This window comes from Camelus dromedarius, chromosome 3, assembly GCF_036321535.1.
Source record: "Camelus dromedarius isolate mCamDro1 chromosome 3, mCamDro1.pat, whole genome shotgun sequence".
NCBI classification, from domain to species: Eukaryota; Metazoa; Chordata; class Mammalia; order Artiodactyla; family Camelidae; genus Camelus; species Camelus dromedarius.
In genome coordinates this window covers 99,591,128-99,615,958 of record NC_087438.1, presented here as the reverse complement: position 1 = coordinate 99,615,958, position 24,831 = coordinate 99,591,128, and the positions used below count along the sequence as shown (strand labels likewise).

Genomic DNA, 24,831 nt, shown 5'->3' with positions numbered 1-24,831 from the left:
AATAACAGCTAACAGTCACGGAGCCCTAATTAAGTATGGATTTTATATTTTCTCCCCACATAATCCCTTTATGAGTGTCTATGACTAGCCCCACTTTACAGATGAGAACTAAGGGTCAGAGCAGTTGATCACAGAAACTTAAAGGTCACACAGCTAGTTTGACAAGCCCAGATTCCAGATCAACTGTCAGTCTCCTCCACACTGCCCTGCCTTCCCTTCCTTCCTTTGAAAATGATCAGCCTGAGCACTCCCACCACCTTCTGGACTGGATTTTTCTCCAGAGTTCTTATGCTCTTTAGTAAGGAACTTGCTGCCCTGCCCCCCCCAACCCACCCAGGTAGACTGTAAATCCACGTAGGCAGGGAATTTTTTGCATGTCTTGCCACTGCTGGGTCCCCTCAGTGCCTAGAACAATGCCTGACACATAGTAGGTACTCAATAAATATTTATGAAAGAAATGAATTTGGACAAAAATTCCCATCAGCTATTTTTGACTGTCCTTTCTACTGTATTGTAGATTTTGGCAGAATATTGTTCCTCCCAGTGCCTCCTCTCATCCACCACTCCCCATCCCTCTGAGTCGAGAACGATATTTTGAACACAGTAAAATATTCCATAAATACTTTGCAGCAGGATTTAATTCTTTCTTTTTTGTGGCTCTGGAATGTGTGCTGGGGATGGTTTGCTGTATGGGGAACTCACTGTTTCTGCTCCCCACCACAAAGAAGGTGCTGGGGGACAATGAGGAGAGCTGGAAACGCACAGAGCTTCCTCCCTGTGCCCCCGGGGCCAGCTCTCTGCACCTTGCTCCACGATCCCCACAGACAGGCGGGCTCACAGCCTGATGCCCGGGTCCCCTCCCTGGCTTTCATTTGCCATGTTTCTGACTCATCTTCCCTGGGCTGTGGGAAAGTGTTCTGTGTGCAGCTTCACAGAGTCTGCTGAGCAGCCTGACCGAACACTGCAGATGATATGGGGGGGGGGGGGGATCTAATTAAGCAGAGTAGGTGATAGTGTCAGGAAGAAAAAGCAAGCAAGTGGCAATTTGGATATGTGCCTGCAAATAAGAGAGATGGCTGCTGTCTTCTCCTGTGGCTTCTGTTTGCCCTGTAAATCTCAGTTCACTAATCCAAGTGTTTTCATTATCACTGTATATGACAACATGCTGTGTCAGGCCCATCATGGGGAAATGAAAGCCAAGGAGGGGGGCGGAGGGAGTCAGGATACCCCACTCTCCCATTTCTCTTGTTTGCACTAATCTGAAGGTGTTTTTCCCCCTTCTGCCATAAACACAACATGGGATTTTCCAGGATCAAACAGATTACCTTTTTCCACTCATAAAAAGGAACTTCAGGACCTGAGCTCTCCCCCCAAAACCATGCAATTCAGGGGCAAGGAGTCACCTTGGTCACGGTTGACACTCACTCCCCAGGCAATCATAAGAACTAGGTCATGAATTAAACACCAGGTCCGTAAGGAGAGTCCCTGAGTGGGAAGCAACATGATGGTTAAGATGAGCATTTGAATTTCACCTTCACTGTGTGGCCCTGGGCAAATCACTGAACCTCTCTGAACCTCGGCTTCTTCAAACAAAATACGGCAGTAACAGGATTAAGTGTACAACATGAAGCACTTAGCACAGTACCTGACACAGTGAAGTGCTATGCAACACACTCCCATCTCCTGGCCCTTCATCTCTGCCTTTCCAACTGCTAACAAAAACTTCCAGAAAGCTGCGTGGCTCAGTCCTTCCCTTCTGTCTCAAATATCACAGTATCAGTAAGCCTTTCCTTACCACCTTAAATAAAATAAAATACTAGTCCTTCCTCTCTTACACACACCCGGCGTCCTTCCTCGTGTCCTTCGTTTCAGTCCACAGCATAAAGCACTACCTGACATTTTACTTACATATAATACACACTTTACATATATACACAATGCACATAAATATATATACACATAATATACATATGTGCACACAGTGAACAACATGGGTTGGAACTGTATGGGTTCATTTATCTGTAGATTTTTTCCAATAAATATAGTACCTGTATTTTCATTTTACAGATCTTTAATTCTGTGTGGGGAAAAGTTTGTGTTTGATTAGAGAGATCAGAACATGTGGACTGCAAAGAACTAGGCTTTGAGCCATGATTCTATCCAAACTGTTTCAGCTTCCTGCCCTTGAATGAGTCATTTATCAATTCTTTTGTTTTTGAGGCAGACATAGCAGCACTTGGATTTTTGACTGAATGGGAGTCAATGCTCCTAATCCCTGCATAAAGGGTCATATATATATATATATATATATTTTTTTTTTTTTTTCAATTCCCTTCACCTAAAAGATAAACTCCAAGAAGGCAGAGCTTCTGCTTTGTTGACTGCTGGATCTCCAGCACCTATAACAGACGTGCCTGGCGTACAGGGGGCATTTCATAAATACTAACTGAACAAATAAACAGAAGCTATTCTTCTGACCTTGATGACTAGAAGGGCCATCAGAGAACGCATAGGCCGGAATTCTTCCCAGGCTAGGAAACTGAAGCCGAGAGACATCAGACGACCTGCCCTCTGGTTCCTGCTGCCCCACAACTGTGTAGTAGTGGAGGCTGGGGGCCCTGCCTCCCGGCATCTCGCTCTGCCTCCAGCCAGCCCGCTCAGACCAACGATTCAGCATGTTGGTACCCTGTGCTCCACATCTGAGGACTGGAAACAATTAAGCAGATGGCTCTCCCTCCCAAGTGCTCCCAACCCGGATGCCCCAGTGACTGGCAATCTATAAAAGCGAAAAGGACAGGTGGAGATACCGCAGCCGCTCTGGAAATCCATCAACAAATGTGCTCAGTGTTGAGGAACTGCAGACAGCTGCAGCACAAAGGAGCCAAAGGCCACTGCACTTCTCTCTAAACTCCAACAGCATCAAGGACCCTCTTGGCTTTCCGCACTGACTGAAGAAAAGTACTGCCACCCTGTTTCAGGGGTGCCTGGATGACTTCCTCTTCCACAGACACGGGGAACCTGGGGAGAAGTATGCAAACCCCAGCTCCACCATTACCTAGGTGTCTAACCTCTCTGGGAACCAACTTTTCATCAAATGAGAAAGCCCAGATACAGCACCTGCCAAAGTACAGGGCATACAACAGACCCGGGAAGACACTAACTGTTCTACACTGATGATACCCAGAGGCAAACACAACCGTCCTCCCCTCACCCCCATCCACCTCATTGGCTCTGAGATTACAATCCAGGGTCTTGAAATGAAGGGGGCTATTCAGCCTTAGGAATCCAGGACCAGATAATTTTTTTTTAAGGATCTCATTTCCCATTCAAGTAGAGTGTTGTTCTTTTTTTTTGGTGGGGGAGGTAATTAGGTTTTTTTCATTTGTTTATTCTTTGAGGAGGTACTGGGGATTGAACCCAGGACCTCATGCATACTAAGCATGCGCTCTACCACTTGAGCTATATCCTCCCCCCCAACCCCCATCCCGTTCAAGTGGAGTGGAAAGAACTCAAGACTCCACACCAAGTCCTCCTCTTCCTTCAAGACACTGAGGACCCGACACAGCCCCAACAGAGAGGATTCCAGCCCCAGGGTGGAATCAGGTTCTTTTCCACAGAAAGTAGGATCTGGCCAAGGGCTCCCTGGAGATTGAGGTGGCAAAAGACCAAACAAAAATTCCCTGAGCTCCTTTTACCAGTCCCCTTAACTGGATAATTAGATTTAAAATACCAAAGAGGGACACCCTCTGTGACTGGAAAGTGGTGACTAAATCAGTCCCATCCCTAGCACCTTACTCTGTGTTAGCTGGTCCAGTTCCTCAACCTCTCTGAACCTCAGTTTCCTCATCTGTATACATGGAAGAGCAATGCCAACCACATGGTGCTATTGTAGGGATTAAATGAGAGTATGCGCTAAATACCGTGCCCGGGACATTAGCTGCGGCTTTGAATATTCAAGCCAAGAAACCCAGTGCAGCCAGTGCCGGAATCATAAGCATTAACTGCTCTGAAAGAACACTGTGTACAGCGAACGCAGCCCTTCCCTAGACCACAGACCAGAATCAACCTCTCCTCCATGGGCTGTAGGTTGGGAGCGAACTTGAACTCCACCAGAGGCTTCCAGAAATCTTACCAACCAAGGTGGGGAGGAGTCGAGAGAGATAAAGAGTGCAGAAAGTCAAGGTGGAACCGAGACCCAAGCAGCTCCTGAAAGAGGGGTGTCCGGCTGGAAATGGGGGATGCGGCTTTTGAAATAACCTGGTCTGAAATAACTGTTCCATTGGACTTCCCAATGGAAACTGCCACCTTTGATGACTTGAGACTTCTACAGGAGGTTCCGGTGGCAGTGTGGTTGCAGGGTTACAAATATAAGCTAAGGGTGAATCAAACTTAGTGGGGAGGGTCCCAAGAGTCCCCTGGGGGTTCCAGGGACTGGTGACTTTCAGCTAGCACGTAATGTCCCTGGGCCTCAGTTTCTCCCTCGACCCTGGAGCTAATGGTCACTGCCCCGGCAGAGAGAGTTGTGAGGTTCAACGGGGCGGGGGCGCGCTCAGGGTCTTCCTGGACAGGGCCCGAGGCGCCCGCGCGGGTCTCATCCGTTCAAAGAGCTAAAAAACGAGGGAAGGGCGGCGCGCGCGGCTGCACACGAGCTGAGGCCCTTTCTCTGCAGCAGCTGCTGAAAAAATAATCAGAAGAAAGCAACTGGAACGCGAAGGAGGGGAGGGGGGGCGCGGCGAAGCGGGGGCTCCTCCCGCAGGCGCCCCGGAGCCAGTCCGGGCCTGTGGCCTGGCCGGGGAGGCCCGGAGGCCGCGGAGCGGGCGCCCCGCGGGAGCGCCGAGGCCCCGCTGCGCCCGGCCGGGCGGGGGCGGCGGAGGCGGAAGCGGGGGCGGCCGGAGCGCGGTGGGGATGTTTAAAGGAAATTTACAATCATTTCCTCTCTGTGGTTTGGTGACAAATCAACAACATCCTGTTCTTTTGTGAGGCTCCGGGCGCCTGCGAGGCGGGGGCAGCGCTCCGGCTCTTAAAGGGACACACACAGGTCCCCCTCCCCCCAACCCCCGCTCCCCTGCGGCTCAAAAAAAAAAAAAAAAAGCCTCCCCAAGGCGCCACCTCCCGGGGCGCGCGCAGCCGGAATGCAGGAACTGCGGCCCGAGCCGCCCCCAGGCCGCGACCCGGACCGCGTCCCCTCCCCCGCAGTGTCCCTCCACGTCCCCCCCGCAACCGGGGACCGGAGGAGAAGGCGGCGGCGGCGCGCTCCTCCGATAGATGTCGCAGCCCGGGGCCATCTCCCGCCGAGGGGGCAGGCCAGGGGCGGAGGGGCGCGCGTCCCACGGTTCCCCTTCCTCCCCTCCCAAACCCGGGGCAAAGCAGCCCCGGCTTCGGACCTCCCGGTAGCTTTTATCCCCCTCCCCCAATCCTCTGGCCTCGAATTTTTCCACCCCCACCCAAACTCTGGATTTATAGTTAAAATGTCGACGTACGCACACGAGGTTTATAAAACGCCAAAAGCAGAGAGAGGCTTCCCGAGCTGTAGGAGTAATGAGAATCAGATGGCTAGGACTAGAAAAAATAAAATATACTCAACTGCCCTCCTGGGATTTCGTTCATTCAGTCATTTGAGTATTTTTTTCTCTAAGCGCTGGTGACTGGTCTAGGCCCAGTGCAGCAGGAACAAGACAGGCTCGGTCCCTGCCCCCAGAGGGCTTAGATTCTTGAATGAATGAATGAGTAAACGAATGGCTGAAAGAAGGAAGCAAGAGGATTGTTTCACACATTCTAAGCACCCTGATTAAAGGGCTATAGTCTGGAACAGCAACTTTCCATACGGAGAATTCTCTGAGCAGGTGACCATCCGACTGGGACCTGAAGGGTGAAAAGACCCTAGCTCTGGGAAGAATTAGTTGAGGGGTCCACACAATATTCTCAGGAAAGGGAGTGGAAGTTGGGGACGGCACTCTGCCCATCCCCAAGACCACCTGAAGGGCATCCTGGGGGCAGCTTTTCTTCATAAGGACAAGTCTTGGAGGGTGGTATCCAGGGTAAGAGACACCTGGGTCCCTCTGGTCTGGCTGGATAAGCTGGAGAAGTCTTTCCCCACGCTGGGCCTCAGTTTCCTCTTCTGGAAAAGGAGAACACTAGAATAGATTCAGTACTTCTCAATCCTGGCACAAATTAGAATTACCCAGGGAGATTTTCAAAAACACTGACCCCCTGATCCCACCTCAGACCAGCAGAATCAGAATCACTGGTAATGGAGCCTAGGCTCTGGCATTTTTTTTTAAGGCTCCAGGGGTGAGTTTAGTGTGCAGCCAGGGTTAGGAGCCAGTGAGCTAGATGATCTCTGAAGTCTGGGTTTAAAGCGCAGTAAGAGCTATTTGGACTCAGGGTATAAGCATTCCCACCATTGAGTGCTTAGTATCTACCATAATACACCAAATATGCTATGTACATATTTTTATTTAAGTCACCCAAAAGAGCCCTACCAAATATAGCTAATAAGTGGTCTTGCTTGAATCCTCTAAGCTGCAGTGCCTTTCCAGGGAGAAGATGCATATTTCCACCTAACGGAGTTATTTATCACACAAAGTAGCTACCAAGAGAAGAGCATGTGTTGCTTTAAGCCAGGGCAACTCATCTATCTTGGATAGAGACAGGAGACTGGCTGGGATGATCTCTGGTCATCCTGACAGCCCCAAGGTGTGCATGCCCAGAGTGGAGGTCCCAAATGATAGAGCGTGCCACTAAGAAAACAGCCTTTTATGTTTTCTCCAAATTGATCTTCTGGATCCTTTTCAAAGATGATTCCCATAAAACGTGCAGCTTGTCCTTAGCCAGCCAGAGGAGCCATTTGGCAGAGCGAGGAGGAGAGAGAAGAGCTTCCTGTGCACCCCAGTAGGGCGAGGACAGGATACACTCATCCCCACACTCTCCCATATGGGGCCCGCCACTGCCCTTTTCACCTCTTGACCGCCTTCCCATCTGTGCAGTTTCCTGAGACAGGACCCAGAGGAGGGCATGGGGGGAGCTGAGACAGGTTCCCAGAGGAGTAAAAGATCTGTGAAGGCAGAGAATGGGGAAAAAAAAGGGAGTTGATCCATTCCTACAGTGGACTACTGTGCTGCCCTTAAAGAGAAGAGAGCTGTATGGAGAGACTAGAAATATGCCTGTGATATACAAGGTGCAGAAGATCTTCTCGCTGATATTTACATAAAACCAGCAGAACCAGCTGGAAGGACAGACTTGAAACTTACTAGTGATTCTGGGGCAGATGCAGGGGGGGCAGGACAGAGGCGGGCAGTGGGGAAATGTGTAATCTTAATGGTATGCTTTTATTTTCTCTGTATTAATCTCCATATTATTTAAATTGTTGACAACTATCATGTATTAATTGTTTCAGATAAAAGTGCTTCTATTATTTATACATAATGAAGATAAATATTTAAAGGCGAGCATAAAAACCCATCCTGGGCCTTGGGAAAGCCATCCCGGGTGGACCCCCGGCAATGCCGTTTTGGCAGAGGTTTCCAGCTGGTGTTAATGGTCGCATTGCCCTTCCACAGTTGATTCCTCCTCAGCGTGTCTTTCTAGAGGCAGTCCCTTACCTGGTTAGGTGCCTCCCCTCCAGTTAGGGACAATCCCACAGCATTTCTGGGTTACAGAAGATGGATTTGACAGCTGCCAGCTCCAACTGATGTAAGACATGACCAAGCTCATTTGACAGGGAAAATGTGCTTTGGGTACTACTTGTGGGTGGAGGTGGGTAAAGGGAGTGGCATTGGTGTTCAAAGGCTCTGACTTCCCTATGTGTCTCTGTGTCGTTCTGGAAGCTGAGAAATGGAATCTAACAGACTAAGACCTGAAGAGAAACAATAGTGCTTTGTGGTCAAAACCTGACTCCAGAAATCTGACAGGCCAGGGGCAGGGATCCACTTATAACATTAAATGCAGAACTATCCCCTCCAGTGATAACTCAGCAAATTCAAGGCTTGCGTGACCAACTATCATGCTCCAGGGAGGAACTGGGTGGCTGCTCTCTGTTTCCTCTTATTTGTTTTCTTAGGTCTATGTAGTTTATAAACAGCATAATGTCATGGTTAAGAGCATGAGCTGGGAAGATAGAGAACCCAGGTGAGATTCTCAGCTCTACTACCCTCACTAAGCCTCAGTTTCCTCTTCTTTAAAATGGGAATAATAGTACTGACCTCACAGAGTTGTTGGGCAAGAATTAAATGAGACAATACAGGACGTGTCCTGAGCTCAACACCTGACACACAGTCAATGATAACTGTTGGCTTGAAAATAACAATAATGAGGTTCAAGGCAGTTATTAAACATATCTTTCAAATGAGAATAGGGAAAGTGACTGAGCTTAGTGGCTCAATGATGTTCACACGTTTACTAGCTTGTACAGCTCAAATGTGAGTCTGAATCTTAGCCTCCAGAATTAGAAGTCTTTCAGAAGACCCATGTCCACTAAAATCCCATATGGTTGAGCATTCAAAAATTCAAAAATTATCAATTTCAGATAATCAGTGGTAGGGCATGTGCTTAGCATGCATGAGGTTTTGGGTTCAATCCCCAGTGCTTCCAGTACCTTCATTATAAAAAAATGATTTAAGTAAAAAAATTATCAACAGAGGAGGGTATAGCTCAAGGGTAGAGTGCATGCTCAGCATGTATGAGGTCCTGGGTTCAATCCCCAGTACCTCCATTTAAATAAATAAATAAATAGATAAACCTAATTACCCCTCCCCCCCAATAAAAAAAAAAACAGAAAAAAAAATTATCACCTTTATCTAAAGTCATTCCATAACACCCTACTTACATATGCCCTTGTGCTGGCTGCCGTACAGACAGGTCATGACAGATGAAATTCCTTCCTTCCATTCATCCTGGCCTGGCCATTTTTGAATCTCCCCAAAGCCCTTAGAAATAGGAATCTTTTCTTTCATTTTTTTTTTTAACTTCTGCTTCCTCCTTCCTCAGTCTAGTCAGGAGAATTTCTAGGGGTAGGAGGTTTAAACTGATGAGCCATTAACAGCGTAACAAAGCAAAAGGAATTTTCCAGGTCACCAGCCAACAACTTTAGAGTGGTATTTAAAATCCACTTGCCTAGGGGGAGGGATGGAGGTTGGCCAGGAGAGGATGGGGAAGGATTTCTCCCAGATAATGGGGAGCTGGGGAACGCCCTTTCTTATGGCCAGCAAAACCAGTAAACACCAGAACTTGCTGCTGGGTTTCTGGGTTGATCTTTTATCATCCAAACTTGAAATGCAAGTATGAGAAAGAAAACAAATGTCAGTCTGTCTGCTGACTCCATAAATAAAAAGTTCGCCTTGGCTTCAGATTAGGGAACACCTGCATCCCTGCTCTGGCCATGATTTGCTAAAATATAACATAGACATAAATTTCTTCTGAGCCCACTGAACACACACACACACACATACCCGCAAACACAAAACTCATAGCTACCCTGCCTTATTCCAGCTGTGGCTGAGTTCAGCAGGAGAGGAGCTCTGGTCATGCTATGTTCCCCCCACCTCATGTTTGCATTTTTAAACTTTATTTCTTGGCAGTCTGATAGTCACTGGGGAAGGCAGCTTCAGCACTTAATTGGTAAGCAGATCTGTTCTAGTAGAAATGTTCTTCGAGGGATCTCCTTTGCTGTGGAAGGAAGAATGACCAGCGAAGCGTCCCACTGGAATTTGGCAGCTGGCCCTTAACAGCTCCCGATACCACTCCCCTCTCTCACAATGCCCTGCTCCAGGAACTTTCACAGCCCTGTGACCACTTACATGGGCCTTAAAATTCCTACAACCTCTTGACCTTGGGAGCTTCTGGGGCCCTGCCTAATTGCACAGGGCTGCTTTAAGAAGTAGTTACACACATTTTTAGGGTTTTTTTTTTTTTTTCAGTACCATGACTTTCAAACTCTTTAAAACTCAGCAGAATCCTTTTCAAAGGAACTCAAAATGTGAAAAACTGATTAAAACTATTGTTTCTGGTTGAAGCCAGTCACAGTGTTGCTCAACAGGGTCCCTAGAATTCAAAGTTTGAGGGAAAAAAGCACTGTTTTAGAGTATCATCCTATTATTAAGTAATTTTGTCATTATAATGAAGTCCAAACACCTCACTAAGCCTACAGAACCCTTTTTGATCCAGCCCCTGCCTACCTGAGCTCCACAGTTATTTCCACATTGTTTGCTATCTTGATTTACTCTTTGATTTTGTTCATGCCGTGCCTCCACTAGCTTCCTGGGAAGAGATACACAGGAGGTAAATTTTTCTGACACCATACCTATCCAAACATGCCTTTGCTTTTTTATTCTTTCTTCACATTTTGATTGTTAGTTTTGCTAGGTATAAAATTCTAGGCTGTAAATCATTCCCCAACAAGTCTAGCTTTCTCCAATGTCCATGTCTTTGAACTAGATGTGCCTTTTGCACGGAACACATACTCCTACCCTCACCCGCTGCCCTTGTGCAGCTAACACCTCATTATTCTTATCAGGAAAACTTCCCTGCCCAGCCACCTGCCCCTCCAAAGCCAGAAGAGAGCTCCCTCCTAGTTTCTCCAACAACACTCGGGGCTTACCCACTGGCTACCCTTATTACACCGTATTATCATTATCTGTTTACTTGTCTACGTCCTCCACTAGTTTGTGAGCATAAGGGCTAAAAATACAGAGCCACAGTGCCACTTAATAAATATTTGTAGAACAAAGGAATAAATGAATGGTGTGACATTTTATTTTAATTACAAGATACAAGCTAGTAAAACGTTTAACAAACGCCCTTACCAGTCGGTTGGGGCATGCTCCTGATTGTAAGCACAGAACAGGGCTGGTCTGGGAGATGAAATACCTCCATTCTAGGTGCATAGAAAGAACCCTTATCATTTCTTGCTCAATATCTGCCTTCCATGAGGACAGGGACCAGGCCTGCCCTGTTCAATGCTGTGTTTCCAGGAACCAGCCCATAAGACAGCTTAATAAAGAGATGTTGAATGAATAAACTGGTCCAGACAAAGGCAAAGTCCTAAGCATTATACCAGTCAAACAAAGAGAGAAAAAAGCTGTCTGACAGTCTTGGGGGGATAAAGACGTTTGGATTGAAAATGGAATTCATCATCTCTTCCCACCCCACATCCAAAAGCAAACCAAAATCCTCTCTCAATTCCCTGTTCCAGATATAGGTGTTCCCTTCTTCGGACACCTGCATTTGAAGCTCTGGAATTATGTGGTTGAGACCCGTCCCTTCAGAGTTTGTTACTTTCAATCATCAAGTCCTGTTGCCTCCTTTCCCTTTACAAGCAGCTTTCACACCAGCCCTCTCTTTTCATTCCTCTTGCTGGTACCCCTCTCAAAGCCCCCATTGCCCCCCACCTAGGTTTTCACATGGCTCCGTCTTTCACTGTCAGTTTGACACCTCTATCAGATTAACCTCTCTGAAGCATCACTTTTCATAGTGTCGCCTCACTGCCCAAAACACCTTCTGAGTTTCTTAATTTCTTCCCACGTTAAGTCACAACTCCTCTGCCAGTTTTCAACCTTCAGAAAGACTTCTAATGCTGTTTTCCATCCCTACACACACCAGCTGGCTTATCACACATACACAGCTCTCACTCTGATTAGGCAAGATGTTTCACTGTCTCAGAAACAACAGAGCAGACTTCTGCATCATTTGTGCATTCTCTTCTCTGGAATGTTCTCCCTACTCCTCTCTTAATTCCATCCATCCTTCCAGATCTGGTTTAAATCTTTTCTCTTCCAAGATGCCTTCATTGACAACTTCAAGCCTTGCTGATCTCCCCAACTTTAAAATCCAAACAATGCTTATCATCTTTGCAGCCCAGTCAAATCCGGACGGGTGCCTTATATGTCACTATACAGTCTACACAGGTCAGTGTGGTTCTCTGCAACTAGCCTGGCTGCTCCTTGATGGCAAAGATGCAAGGATGTCCCGTTCTTGCACCCGAGGCCGCCTTACAGTTCAACATGTAGTAGTATTCAGGAGGTGACGAGAGCTGCCTTCTGAAACAGTGCTACCTCATAGGGTTGTTATGAAGATAAATTAGATAATGTTCGGGGGAGGGTCTAGTTCAGCAGTAGTGTGCTTAGCATGCTTGAGGTTCAATTCCCAGTACCTCCATTAAAAATAAAAAAAAAATAAATAAACCTAATTTACTCCCCCCCAAAACAATTAGATAATGCTAAGTAAAGTAATCTGTATATTGCTTTGAAAAATGGTAAGTACTCAGTACACGCTAGCTGTGGTTATAAGAGACTCCAATCCCTGTTCTTGAGGTTGAACTTTGGCCTTGATTTTGTTTTAGACTTTCTGTCACTGAGTCAGCCTTGCAAATAGTGATTTCCCACCTGCCCCTACGTCTGTGTCCACCCTTGGCTGATCAAAGCATACCTCTGTAAACAGTGGCGAGGGGCACATGACCTCATGCAAGGTCATCGCAGGGCCCACTTTGCTATTCCTCCTGCCCTCAGCACTCCTGAATTCACCGTTGAAATGCTTTTGGTCTTTGGTTTGTGAACCTTCTTAAGCTTTTCCTTCCTCTGCTTTTTCTTTATCATTCTCACTGTAGCATAAAAGCATTACATGCTCATTATCAAACGCTATCTTTTTCAGAAGATAGAAGAGTGTTAAAGTGAAGAGCAAAACTCTCACTTCCCACCCAAATCTCCATTCCTACCCTTCAGAGGAACCAGTTAGCAGTTTCTCATCAGTAGTCCAGAAACCATCCCTGGCTATCAGAACATATCCTCACACATACTCTGTTCTGTGGCTTGCCTTATTCACTTAATAGTCTTGAACACCTTTCTATATCCACACTGCATAGGTCCACCACACAATGTTTAATGGCAACTTAAGATTTCTTTTGTAGGGAGCAACCCTCGTTGATTTCATGAATCCCCTACAGATGGGCAGGTAGGTTACTACTACTAAAACATTGTGTGTATATATATATATATAGTCTGTTTACTCCTTGGGTCCTTAATGCTTCTGAATGCCAGATTAGAACAGACTGGGGGGTGATTCTTCCCATGAGGTTCTAGTTCTCGAGCTCTCCACCCACACCCAGCATCAAGTCTCGAGCCCCCCTGACTCATGGGTCAGGAGCATGGCCACCTGCCTCTTCACCTCAAAACAGAAGAAGGAGATCACGGCCTGTTTCCCCGTGGTCCCACACAATAGGAGCTGACGGAAACCCTGTTTCTCCCTTTCTCTGGAACCACAGGGGAGTGCCCTAGCACTGGGGAACAGGATTTCAGAATGTGTCCTCCGGTAGCCCTCAGGAAGTTCCAGAAAAGGAAGGAAACACGTTTTATTTCGTGAGACACAATCCCAGCGGTTGTCAGTAGGGCCGAGAGGGTTGTGAGTGTGACAACAAGGACACTGGCTGAGCCGGGCTTTACGTGGTGGCTGGGAGGAGGTGCATACAGCGCCTTCACCGGCAGTGACTCGGTGTTATCATCCTAGCCCACATCCATCCCTTTACACCGTGTCCTTTTCTAGGCCAAGGACAGCGCGGAACAGCAGGAACTGGGACTGCTTATCCTCACTCTGGCCTGACTCACGCAGGACCCCCACGCCAGCCGCTTACTGTACCCTGGGAGAAGCCTCAGGGGCCTGGGTGAACTTAGGGCTGGAAAAATTGCCCTGGGCTGTGTCCAGATTGCTTACTTACAGGTCTCCGATCCATAGTGAGTTACCAAACTATTCTAAGCTTCAGTTGGGCCATTCCCCTATCTATTTAAGAAAAAAAAAAAAAAGGCAAAAGCAACATTAATAGTCCCTGTCCTGAGAGCAGGAAGTACACCAGGTGCTTAACACAGGGCATGGCATTACATAAGCAGTCAATAAATCTTTGATGCTTGTTTCTCTGGTATGTCCCTCTTGCCTAGCACAGAGCCCAATACAGAGCTGGTAATTAATTAAAGCATTTTTTTCAATCAGTAGATAAATAACCTCTTTGTTTCTGGAGAGCAGAAAGGAAAATTGCAAAAGGACCCCCAAAGTCTCTCCAACCTCATGTCACCTCATCCCCACTTTCTCTCTCTCTCCCACTAGGAGAAAAGCCATTCTCCCTGGCTTGACCTCGAGACCCAGTCAAATAAGAAGAATAAGCTTAAGGCCATGGTCCTAGAATATAGCCTCACCGTAGTTTCTAAAGAGAAACTGAATACCAGGACCATGAAGTGTCAGAGGAAGGAGGAAAGGAAAGTCATTTATTCATTCAATAAATACATATATGGAACAACTACTATGTCTGGAAGTGAAAGCAAAAGCTTGCTGCTTGGACCTGTCCCCTCCACTCTCTTCCCATGCTGGCGTCGCCTCAACCCCTCAAAGCTGCCTCCCCCTCTTTATTGAATGGTTTCCATATAGGTAGTCCCCAGGGAGCCCTCACTGAATCCAGGTACCCCTTCCTCCACTCGTATTCCTGTCTCTCTCAGCATCCTTCTCCTCCCTGGGTTTCTCTGTGAGACTGTATTCTTCTGTTGTCCTCCCGTCTCCCGTCTCGGTCTCTGATTCTTGCCTTCTGTTGGACTAAACTGCGTCCCCTGCCCCAAATCCATATGCTGAAGTCCTAACCCCCTGTGCCTCAGACTATGACTATGTTTAGAGATAGGATCTTTAAAAACTAATTCATGAGGTCATTAGGATGGGCCCTAATCCAATATGACTGGTGTCCTTATAAGAGGAAATCAGGACACAAGCAGAGGGCAGACCATGTGAAGACAGAAGATGGCCATCTACAGCTCAAGGAGCAAGGCCTCAGAAGAGACCAGCCCTTGATATTGGATGATGGAAGAAAAACAAAGTCTCCCGGAAAATTCAAAACTACAAACCAGCTTTCAAATGAGTTTATTAACTGAATTAATATAACCTGGACTCTATATAATCTGGAAAACCTCAAGCAGAAAATTCAATTTAAGGAGCTGCAGGTAGGAATTAAATGATAGTAACTGGTAAGAGCAAATACATATCCTTTCTGAAGAACTGCAATTTCAACTCATGCCTCAAAGAATGCCCACCAGGTTCCAAGAAATTGTGCCTAAAGTTAACTGGCAGTCAAGAAATTCATTCAAGAATTTAAGTATGAGTGGGGGAAGACATATCTCAAGCACTAGTGCGCATGCTTAGCATGCATGAGGTCCTGGGTTCAATCCCCAGTACCTCCTCTAAGAATAAATAAATAAATAAACCTAATTACCTCCTCCCCCTAAAATAAAAAAATAAATAAAATAAAATACATTTTTAAAAAAGAATTTAAGTATGAGAGTGGAAGAAAGTAATTTTCAAACCAACAAAAACTAAGAGAATTACTACCAATAGACCCTTACTGTAAGGAAATTCTAAAGGATGAATTTCAGGCAGAAGACAGGCCCTCTCAGATGGACACTCTTATAAAAAGGAACTGTGAACAAAGAGATCAGTGATTCTGTAAGCCACCAATGAACAACATTTGACTGTATAAAGAAACAGTGATGTCTCATCGGTCCTGAAAAAAAAAGAGTGAAAACACTGAACTACATCAGGAAATAAATGGTGGGGGGAGGGGGGAGAGGAGGGGAGGGAGAAGGGAGTGTGGGGGGAGGGGAAGATAAACACTTAAGGGTTTGAGTTAAAGGAGTTTAAGGTCCTTTACTGTTTTAACAGGGTAAAAACTGTGATTAAATTGTAAATATCCAGGGGATCCACTAAAAGAATAAATAGACAAAGAGACTATAATTTCCAGGGCAATCAATGGGGGAAAATGAGGTGATTGAAAAATTTAAATTCATAAGAAGAGAAGAAAGTAGGAGGAAACACATAAATAAAAACCAGGACGCAGGAGAAGCTATCCATGTGTAGGGACAGCAGGTATAGGGGAACGCTCTGGACCTTTCTCTCCATTTTGTTATAAATCTAAACCTGCTCTAAACATAATTAAGTCTTCAAAAAACAAAGCAAAACAAAACACACACACACACACACACACACACACACACAGCACCCCCCAGGACAAATAGCACAAAATAAGATAGAGAGAAATCCAACCAATTCAGCAATTTTCAGCTCTTATATAAATACATGCTAAGTGAAAAGTTTTGTTCTGCATTGAAAAGACAAAGCTTGTCAGAATGGCTAGAAAACTAAATCCAGGAATAGGAGCTTATTACCAGTAAAGCAAAAGAGCTCAGTTAAGGAGTTGCTAACGTTTCCTCCTGCTTTATCCACCAATGTGATTTTGCCATAAGGTCAAGCAGAACAAATTCGGTCATTTCGGGGGAGTTTGATAAAGGAACTATTTGCAAACACGGGGGCACAGTGTAAGGAAACCACAGGGGTAGTACAACCCCCAGGAACTGGGAAAAACAAGGCTCTGTTATCACCTCTGGGACTGAAGGGCCAAGGAAGGGTGGGCAGTCACCAGAACCCATTCTGGCTCCTTCCAATCCATCTTCCACACTGTGCTGAGAATGACACACTCCCTCACACACGCACACTCACTCACACACGTCTACCACTTTAAGCCTTTTAATAGCATCCCATACTCCTTGAGAAAGATAAAACTGCCTTAACATAGCCTCCAAAGCCTTTTGTGACCTGTCCTCTCTGCCGTATCTCCAGCTTTTTCTGGGACCAGAATCCCCCTCACTTTTAACCTTTCAGTCACAGTGGCCTTCCCTTATATTCTTGGAGTCACCATGCATGTTCCTTCCCACCTCAGGACCTTTGCATATGCTGTTCTCTGCCTGGAATACTTTTTACTCTACCTTCCAAACCCACTTATCACCATTCATCTTTTCAGGCTGAGCTCAATGGTCACTTACTAGAGGAACTTTCCCAAAGCCCCACTTCATTATATACCTTCAGGACATTAGTACCTCTCCTACAGAGCACTTATCACTAGTGTCATTTTCTATTCATATTTGTGCAATTATTTGAGGAATGTGTGTCCCACACTAGACTGGAAGCTCCATGAGGGCAGGAATGGCAGCCTTTTTGCTCACTGTTGTACAGTGCCTGGCACCTGGCATCTAGCAGAAGCTCAATAAATACTGATGAATGAAGGAATGAAAAACACCTGTACTAAAAGAAGGGCACTCTGCCCAGAAACAAGTGTTATATACCCTTAGAAGCTTTGCCTTGTTTCATCACACAATTTTCATTCATTCATTCATTCACAGATTACTTACTTGCCATTTCTCTGTGTCAGAGAGAATTAAAGGCAGCTTCCTTCAAAAGCCTTTTATGAACATATGGCAAGAACATGGTAGGAGAGCCTCCAAGCCAGGGCCATGGATGGCATCTCAGCAAACCTGTGGGCACTCAAGATGGAGGACAGGGAGTGCCTCCCCCATTCTTGGCCCATCAGACACAAAGTAAAGGCAAATGGATTGAACAATCAACCATGAGCCTCTCCCAGGGCCCTAAATGGTGGTCGGGGATACAGTCAACGGTATCCAAGTGACTGAACTCTGGGCATATTGGCAAAGTGGGGCTGAAGGAGCTGAGTTTGATTGGCTCTGGACAATTGCTAACCACTGAGAAAATACTCTAACTTAAAATTCCCATTTGGGAAAAGGACCAGAAGCATTTCCTTTGATTATTAAAATCTATATCCTGTTCATCCTGTTCTCTAATTTGATTGACTTTACATGTGGATGGTAATGGCTCTATGCCTTGGCTTCCTCATCCTCAACAAGGATGAAATTTTTTATGTTCTTTAACAGCATCAGTAAATTTTAATAGCAATAGCAGCAACTAACATGTACCGAACATCACTCTATGCCAGACTCTGTGCTAAGCGTGTGTGTGTGTGTGTGTATACATATATCTCTTTTAATCTTTACATAAATTAGTTCATATTAGTCCCCTACTTAGAACCCTCCGATAACTTCCACTGATATCAGAGTAAAATGCAAACTCCTTACCATGGCCTTCAAGGCTCTACCTGAACTATTTCTGCTGCCTCATCTCAAACAGCCCCCCCCCTCAGTCAGTTAGCTCCAGCAGCATCTACATTCTTTCTGCAACTCATAGACACCAAGCTTGTTCCTACCTCAGGGCCTTTGCACAAGCTAGCCCTTCTGTGTGGAGTGCTCGTCCCTCAGATCCACGCATGGCTGTCTCATTCTGGTCTTTTGGGTCTCAGCTCAGCCACACAACTGATTCCCCTCCCACCCTCACTCCACTGCTCGATCACAGAACCCTGTTTTATTGCCTCCACATCATGTATTGCTATCTGAAATTATCTTAATTTTCTGTTTGCTCTGCTATTCTCTGTCTTCCCTAACTAGAACATATATTCCATGAGGGCAAAGTCTCACCTATCTTGCTCACCCTTGAATCCTCAGTGCCCAGAACAGAGCCCAGCACACAGTAGGCCTTCCAAAAACATTTCTCTAGTAAAAGAATGAGTGAAAGGCCCCATGAGATAAGAGCTACTGTACTTAAGACATTTTGTAGAGGAAGGACCTGAGGCTTAGTGATGTTGGGTGACACGCCCAAGGTCACAGAGGCAGAGGTAAACAGACGAGCTGAGTAACAATCGTACCCAGGCCTACCTGCTCTAGGACTTGTGCGCTCAATCAGTACACAGACTGAGATTCATCCCATGAATTGTGTCTTGTACCCTCCCTACTACTACCTCCATATTCATTCTTTACATTGAACCTGGCCCAAGAGCTAGGCAGCAAGGAGGCATTGGATAAAGCAAGGCAGAGAGTGTGAATTAGTACAACCACTTTGGATAACTGTTTGGAAATACTAACAGACCCAGGCCTCAGTTTATATCCACAGATATGTAAATATGTGTTCAACAAGAGCCACGTTCAAGAAGGTTCAGAGAAGCAGTATTCTTAAAATCAACTGCTGGGAACAATCTAAATGTCCATCGAGTAGAATGAATAAACATAGGGTCATATAGTCATAAACTGGAATATTATAGGGCAACAAAAAAGAAAGTACAGCTACACACAACAATACAGATGAATCTCACTAAGAAAAAAGTATCTACTGTATAATTCCCTTCATAGAAAGATTTTTTTAATAGGTTACATTAATCTATATTTGCTAAAAGTCAAAATATGGGTGGAGGTGGGGCATGGTGGTGGTCTGGGATGGGAAGAGCATCAGTGGGGCTTCCAGAATCTAGTAACTTTTTTTTGGTGACATACATGCTGTTTCCACAGTCATGTTCACTTTGTGAAAATTCACTCAATTATACACTTCTGCTTTGTACACTTTTCTGAATATTATTTATGTTGAATCACATGAAATTGCCACTTTGTACATGCAAAGTCACTGAATACTGGCAATTTCATATGGCTTGACTAAAATGTGATACTTCAATGAAAGGATTACTCTAAGAAAAAAAAAATCCTGCCCAGTTGAATTGCTTTGTACATGGCTCTGTAAAAATTAGTTTTGAGAAAGAGCCTGTGCCTTCCAAGGGCTCTTTGGCAGGTGATAAACAGGCTCAGGATGGTTGTAAGTTCTTCCCCAAGGGCCTGAGGCTGGTGCACTTGGCTGTGTATTCCAGAGTCCGGAGTCCAGCCAGCCCTGGGGTGGTGCAAGGCAGCTAGGGAGGCCAGAACATCCTCAAGCAGAGATGAACACGTCCAGCCTCAGGCCCAAGGTGTCAGTGTTCCCGGAATAAACCAGTTCACGCCTTCCCTGCTCTTGGTGCTCACTGTGCCCTCCGTCCTGGAATTTGCAAGGCTCCTTGCTCCTCGGCCTTCAGACTTTCCAGAGAGGCTCCCTGACTTCCCTAAAGGTCCTCCCTCCAATTGCTGACGCCTCTCTTTATTATTCACTTCATGGATTTGACCACCATCTGAAATTCTGTTATTATTTGGGTGATTCCTTTTCATTATTTGTTCCTTTCATTAGACTAAGCTGTACAAAAGCAAGGGACTCCCATAACTTATTCACTGTTGTACCCTCAGGGCCTCCGATGGTACCTGGTACCTAGAAGGTGCTTAAATACTGGCTGAATGAATAAGTAAATGAATGATTGATGAAATGAAGTGGCATGAATAGAGGCCAGGGGAGAAAGTGTGGCCCAAAGCACACCATCAAGTCAGATGGAAGGGCGTGGCCCCCATCTCGCTCATGGAATATGAAAGCCAAGTTCAGCCTCCAGAAAGCTCCTGATCCCTGCAGAGTCCAAACATCCACTCCTTATCACTGTGCTTCTCCCAGGGTTCCCATTCTGTTGAATGAGGGACACAGACATTTATGAGGTATTTATTGAACCACCCTACGGAGTAGGAATTATCACGCCCATTAAATACACAAGATCGAAGAGTCTGAAGAATCAGGAACTCACCTGAGATCCATCAACAATTCTGCAGCAGTCTTTGGGCAAAATCTAAATCTGTCTGTTCCCAAAGTTAGAGCTCACCAACCACTGTATCACCTGAGTTTTCAAGATGCCCAGGCAATTCCTGTGACCTGCAAGCAAGGACCAAGAATGCTACTCGTGATCTCTTACTTTCTACTTCTTATTCTCTTCCTACTCAGGGCTCTCAGTGGTTGCTCCGGATTTCGCTCTCCTATCTGAAATGAGCAGTGTGTGCTTCATTTGATGTGAATTTGAACTTAATGCAAATTTGCACTGGGCCATGTAAATACATTCATAAAAATCTTGATTCAGTAGCCAAAGCTGAAACAATGCAAATCTGACGTTACAGTCACACCTATGAGGAAATCACTCTGGACCACATGAGGTCTTCAGGAAAGCTTCTTTTGCATAACATTCCACTGCCCTGTTCAGCGTAGAGTGAAAACCAAGGAAGGGTCTTGCAAGAAGAATGGGGAAGAGGAAGCTAGTGACCTGTATTATCACAACCAAACTAAAATCTTTAAAATTCCCATCATACAGAGCAATTACAGGACCTCAAAACTAGCTGAGCACTTTGCTCTGAGCTAAGTTGCTTGAAAAACATCATTCCCTTTAGGGCTCATATAATCCCTTGAAGCATATATGATGACCAGCCCCCTTTTTACAATAGGGGTTTGAAGAGATTAAGATTTACACACCTAGTACTGCCATTTAAATTAATCAATTATTTTTAATGTTAAAGCGGGAGGGTATAGCTCAGTGGTAGAGCACATGCTTAGCATGCAGGAATTCCTGGGTTCAACCCCCAGTACCTCCATTAAATAAATAGACAGACAGACAGACAGACAGACAGACAGAATTACACAAAGTCACCAACTGTTTAACACCTACCCCTCCTCCATACTGACCTCTCCTCCATACTGATACAAGAGCATCGTCATTCCCATCATTACATCACGGAATCTACCACTGACATCCAAGCATCTAAAATCAACTCTTCTGTGAACTATTTTAGGCACCCAGCCATACCATGGAAAATTCGCACTTGGTCCTGCAAAAACTGCACTAGTTAAAGCAGCAATGATAGCACTGTATTATTGTTTTAACTATTTCTTAATAAAGAAAACTTTGCTTGCATTTTAGAATGTTTTCTCTTTTTGAGGTTTTGATGCACCCAGATAAATGGACACCTCTTAGAATTCTAACTCAATCCCTGCATCCCAATGGCTAGGTATGTTGAATAATCATGTTAACAGGTACCCTGCACTTAGAATGTTCCGGATGCTGTTCTGGGTGCTTTATGTGCATTATTCCATTCCAGTTCCACTCAGCCCTTTCTGATAAGTACTACTAATAGTTTTCATACTACAGAAGAGGAAACTGAGGCACATACAGTTTGAATAATTTGTCCAAGGCTGTGGAGCTTCTAAGGATGTGACTGAACCCCAGCAATCTGTGCTGAGTGCACATCTGTCTTTCAAACTCTCCAGCCTCCAAAGCTACAAACCTGAACACAATTGAGCCAGAAAGCCTAGGGGCTAGTGCCAGACAGAGTTCTAACTTCAGGTCTGACACATCCCCTTGGCTATCCTCGGTTCCATCAGCACTCCCCAAAACTCCTTCCTGCTTCTGGGCCTTCTGCCACCCCTGGCCTGGCTGAGGCTGCATTCTGCAGATGAGGACAGCAGGGACATTTCTCTAGGGCCCCCAGGCTGTGCCCCTTCTTCTGCTCTCTGTACTCTCTCTAACGCACCACCGATGTTAACTGTAATTAAATCACAGTTTAATCAATTATTTCTTTAATATCTATCTCCCTTCCCGACTATATAAACAATGGCAGTTCCAGAGTTCCTATAGAGGTGGGGGCAGGTAGTCTATCTGGGTTGGGGGGGCTTGGCTTCCAGTGCTTCATATTTGAGATAAGGATGAGAAAGGTCAATTGACTACAGAAATGAATGAGGTTGCTGATGAAGATTATAGGTGACACCATGGTGTCATCACAGACTGTAAGCTCTGTAAGGGCAAAACCAGCATCTCTCTCTTTTATTACTGTAAATCCAACACCTGGCACTGTGTCTGATGCACAGGAAGTGTAAAATAATGTTTTGTGGAATTAATAAATACTTAAAATAGAGCCTCTGACTTCTCATCTGAAAAGGAGGGAAGATAAGACCCAGAGCACAGCTTTTTAAAGCAACATGACATATGAAAACAGGCCAAGCCCAGGAATGGCCCACAGTACGTACTCCATAAACACCTGCCATTGAATTAGAATTCCTGCCTCTCCTCTTTCCCACTGTATCAGCTCCCAGCTTAAGAAGAGGGCAAAGCCCAGAACTGAAGCCACGGGACACGCCGACCACGATCTGGTAGGGGTGCAGACGTTTACACCGAGGTTGGGGTGAAAGGGCTGTAATCAGCATGGGCAGGAATGCAAGGGTCATAGGATCTGCCTCTTGCAGAAAAGCTATACCTGGGGAAGAAACTGAGCAGCTCTGGAATACACAAAATCATAGGAAACAGGAAGAATACGTAGCACAGGCCAAGTGACAACTCAGTCCAAAGAATGAGGGTGGTATCACCAAGCTGTGAAGGAACACGTGCTTTGCATTCACCCATCATCTTTCACTCTGTCCCCTCTCCCCCAACCACTGGCCCCTGGGCTGTGGAAAAGGTTAAAACACAAATCAGAGTATGTCTCGACCCTGCTTAAAACCCTTAAGAGGACAGTATCTGAGCTCCTCACTGGCCGATCTCAACCTTGCTCGCCAAGCTGTGGCCACAGAGACTTCCCGTAGGTACCTTCACATCAGGCTTGTCCCACACAGGGCCTCCCGCTGGGCTCCCTCTCCCTGTCTCTTCAACCTCCTTCAGGTCACTCCTTCCCAGTCTCCAGGTCTCAACTCAGAACCATAGGCCCCTCTCAGAAAGAGACTCCCTGATGCCCAAATTAAAATCAGTCCTTCCTGGCTTTCCCCATACCCTCAGATCCTGCTTCCATCTCCTTCCTTGCACTTATCATAGACTCAGATTGCATAGTCTGTCTGTCTTCTGTAATTGTGAGCTTCACCAGAGGAGGGAGGGCTATCTGTCTCTTACCAGGAGTCCCCAGAGTCAGGGCAGACTCCAGCGCAGAATATATGAATGAATGAATGAATGAACGGGTGGATGGATTTCTCATAACAGTTGTCCCCAAACCTCTCTTCTCTTTAGGTCCCAAGTAGGAAGAGAATATGGTCCCCAGTGCCCTCCCAGACACTGAGTCATCTGGTCAGGCATCAGAGGCTCCTCCCAGCTCAAGACTGGGGGCTCCTTTCATGGTCCCACCATCCCCACCAGAGCTGGGGTCTCCTCATTCCTCCTTCAGGAAAACTGAGAAAAGACCAGGAATGGAAGGAACACTATCTCTTGGCTAATTCCTCTAATAAAGGAAAGCGAACAGCAACACCACCCCCCCACCGCCTGACCCCATCTTGACTTTCTTCCATAGTTTAGTAAGGATTTGTTTATTCCCATCATTTTCATTGTTCGAGAAAAGCCCATAAGCCACCACTGCCTGGAAAACTACTGCTCCAACTTTCCTTGCTTAACATGCTTCAGTGTCTTGCAAGAAACACGTTTTCAGGTTTGTGATGTGGAGAGGAGGTGGCAGCAAAGCAGAAAGATCTGGGTTGTAAAGATCTAGAAAATCAGCACCTCAATTAGCTCATTCATTGATCAGGTGCAGGATCCTTAGCCTCAATTTCTACATCTGACAAACAGGAATAATGATACTGAGTTTTCATATCTGCAAAGAGAAGACGTGAACAACAGTAAAACAGTCTGTTGTCCTAGTAAAGAGTTTTTCTCTAAGCTTTAAGTAAGGTCTTGGTCCTGAAAGGAAGGCTGGGGTTTCATGGGGGAGGGCCTGTCTGCCCTCCAGGAGCTGAGTAAGTAAATCACACTGCAAAGGTGCGTTTGAGTAGCGAGAAGCCATTTTAGACTAGACCCGGTGACCATGGGTTCTGGTCTGGCTTTGCAAAATGTCCCTCCCGCTGCCTGTCCTCAGAGCCCCAGCCCCAGCTCCTGCCCAAGGCCAGACCTCTGGCCTGGGCTCGAAGCCTTTTATCGGCTCCACTGACAACAGCCAAGCGCAGTCTTATGTGGCGTAGGAAGAAAAAGACAGCCTCACAACTTCCCGGTGAAGCGAGAACACCAGCAAGACAAACCTTCACAGGGGATTCAGGCCCTGACCCAGCTCTTATCCCCGCATCAAAGCCACCCCCTACCCAGGACTCCCCGGAGGCTACAGCCTCCTCCGTTCCTGGGCGGGGCTGGGCCTGCTGCGAGGGCTCCTCGCCTTCCCGGAGTCAGGCCTAATGGCGGGGGCTTTTCTTTTCACGGGCCAGGGCTGATGCGCTCCCCCCCGCCCCCGCCGCCCCATCATTAACTGCAAAGAAAAGATCCCGGCCATTTCCATTTCCTCTGCGGCTCAAGAG

At 46.1% G+C, this 24,831-nt stretch overlaps 1 non-coding gene across 1 annotated transcript; it reads right to left on the bottom strand.

Annotated features, from left to right (window-relative positions):
- Nucleotides 1-3,396: 3,396 nt before the first annotated feature.
- TRNAT-AGU (transfer RNA threonine (anticodon AGU)) lies at nucleotides 3,397-3,470 on the bottom strand. The gene has a single exon. It is a non-coding gene; the product is annotated as a tRNA-Thr (tRNA).
- Between the last annotated feature and the right edge of the window lie 21,361 nt (nucleotides 3,471-24,831).